The sequence below is a fragment of the Aphelocoma coerulescens genome, unplaced genomic scaffold (assembly GCF_041296385.1).
Source record: "Aphelocoma coerulescens isolate FSJ_1873_10779 unplaced genomic scaffold, UR_Acoe_1.0 HiC_scaffold_297, whole genome shotgun sequence".
NCBI classification, from domain to species: Eukaryota; Metazoa; Chordata; class Aves; order Passeriformes; family Corvidae; genus Aphelocoma; species Aphelocoma coerulescens.
In genome coordinates, this window is record NW_027183641.1 from 57501 (window position 1) to 60000 (window position 2500).

A 2500-nucleotide genomic window follows, 5' to 3' on the forward strand; every position below is an offset into this window, starting at 1 on the left:
CTTCGAGCCTCGCCACCGCGGCCGGCGCCGCCGAACGCCGGTCGCTGGTGTTCCCCCGCGTGGGCGCCCGCGTGGGCACGCGGCCCGAGTCCTCCCGAGCCCGGCTCTTCTCGGTGTGCGAGAGCCGCCTGCGTGCGGGAGGGAGGGGTGCTCGGCACGGCCCCTCCCGGAGGTGCGCTCGCCCCCATTCCCTCGTCCCCGTCGCTCGGTGGCCGACGCACCGGCGAGCGATGGCGCAAAGGGCGAGGGCAAAGGGGGGGTGCGGACGCCTTCGGGGGTCGGGGGAGGCGGCTCCTCCGACCCTTTCCCGCACCAGGGCGGGTTTTTGCCGCCTGGCAAAAATCCCGCTCCCGGCCGAGCGGCCCCGCGCGCAAGAGGTGTGCTCCCGGGGGTCGGGCGTTCCGGGTCGCGTGCCCGGGGTCCGTGCACGCGTGAACCCGCTGCCGGGGGGGGCGCGTGGTGGCGGCGGTGGCATTCCTTGTTGCCGTCGTCACCCGCGGCCTCTCGGCGGGGGTGAGCGAGGCTCTCTTGGTGCCGGGTCGCAGCCCCGCGCTGGCGGGGCGGCCCGAGCCGCGGTGGTCCTCTTGGGTGCAGTGCCGGGCTACTGAGGGAAACCCCGGGCCCCGAGAAGGACGCTGCGGTGGTGGCGGTGGATGGCGGGCGCGCCCCCGCGGGTGGACGCTCCCCTGAGGGCGGCAGCAGGGGAGGCACCCCCGCGGGGCCATCCAGGTCGTTTCCCTCGCCCCAGGGCCAGGTACCTAGCGCTCCGCGCCTCGGCGGCCTCGGAGCCTCTCGGCGTCGTCAAACGCTGGGGGCTGTAGGGCCGCGGAGCCGGGCGGAGGTTTAAAGACTCGGGCGGCTCGGTGCGCCCCGCCGTAGGCGGCGGGCGGCGGCGACGGCGGGTGCCGGGCGGCGGCGCGGTGCCATCCGCGAGGGGGTAGGGAGCGTCTCCCGCCGATCCCCCCTGCGGTGGTGACCGTCGCGGCCGGCCGTGCTCGTCGTCGTCGTGGCTCCGCCGCGTGCGCGCGCGGGCAGCCGTGCCGGGGAGGGGCGCCCTGCCCCCCCCTCTCTGCGGCCCGGTCTCGGCAGAGGGACCGTGTTGGCGCGGTCGGCCGCGGGGGCCGGCCCGCTCGCTTCGAAGCGGGCGACGGTGGCGGAGGGCGCGTGCTCTCCGCCCTTCCGCGGCTGCGGGGCCGTGCGGCTGCCGGGGCCCGCTTGCGCTCTCCTTTGGCCGCCGCCACAGGCTCGCGTGTGGCGCCGCGCCTGGCGCTGCCGCGCCTCTCCCCTCGACGGCCTTCTCTCCTTGGACGCACCGGTGGCGCCGGTCGCCGGCCGTCCCCGCTCGACCGCCTTGCCCGCCCAGGTTGAGTGCTCGGCGGTCCCTCCGTCGCTGGAGGCCGGCGAGTGCGGGTGACCCCGGGCCGGGCGGTGGCGTCGCCGCTCGGCGAGTGTCCCCCTGGGGGACGGTCGGCCGGAAGGTGCCCGCTGTCGCCGCCGGCGGTCCCGTCCCGGGCCCTGCCCGTCGCTTCCCCGTCGCCCTTCCCGGCCGCGTGTGGGGCCGAAGGGGTGCGGGCGGCCGCGGGGGCGCTTCCCTGCCCGGTCTCCGCGTGGAAACGAGGAGAGCGGGCGTTGCTCCCCGGCTCAGCCCCGTACGCCTTCTGCCGGGCGCGTGCCCGCAGAAGGGGCTCCGAAGGTGCGAAGCGGCGGCGGCGGTTCCGGGAGGGCGGTCGCGGTGGCGGTGGGTCTTGCCGTCCGGCAGGCCTCGGGTGCTCGCGATGCCGACTCGGTTCCCGGCGGCGCCCGCCTCCGGTGCCGGCGGCGGAGCCCGGCTTGCCAGGCACTTTGCCTTCCCGGCGGGAGCGGTCCCGCGGGGGGGCGCCGGTGGAGCGGTGTCGCCGCGTGCGTCTTGGGCGTTGCGGGTCGCTGGGGAGCGCCGGCTGCGCGGTGACGCGGCGGCGCTCTGCGAGTCTGTGGAGCGGCGAAGGGAGCGAGCGTGAGCGGGGCCTGGTGGCCGTTACCCCCCCGCCGGCCGTGGGCGTGTGTCGTCTCGCGATCGAGGCCGGGCGGGATCTGATGGCCCCTGCGGTCTGGCGCGCGCGCGCCACGCCAGCCCTCTGTGCGGAGGCCGGGCCGAGCCCGGGCGCCTGGGCCGCCTCCGAAGGACGGCATGCCGGGGCGGCGTCTCCCCTTGCACGGGGGGAGGCGGTCGGGAGCGCGGGCTCCCCCGCCTTTGACGGCCTTCGGAGCGTTCCGTGGGTTTTCTCCTTTTTTTTTTCCCTCCTCCTCCGTTCGTTGTGTGCTCGTACGGTCGAAGCGAGGCGCGCGCGCCAGCGCGCGTCCTTGCCGAAAGAGACACAGGGTCTGCTTGACGTGAGCGGTCCCGGCCCCTCCGCGCGTGCGGAGTCGGTGCCGAAAGCCAGACAACTCTTAGCGGTGGATCACTCGGCTCGTGCGTCGATGAAGAACGCAGCTAGCTGCGAGAATTAATGTGAATTGCAGG

General features: G+C 76.4%; 1 non-coding gene across 1 annotated transcript in view; it reads left to right on the plus strand.

The window, feature by feature from the left end:
* Nucleotides 1-2422: 2422 nt before the first annotated feature.
* Nucleotides 2423-2500, plus strand: part of LOC138101434 (5.8S ribosomal RNA) — a 153-nt gene continuing 75 nt past the window's right edge. The window contains exon 1 of the ribosomal RNA XR_011147149.1: nucleotides 2423-2500. This exon is cut by the window's right edge and continues 75 nt beyond it. This is a non-coding gene — a ribosomal RNA (5.8S ribosomal RNA).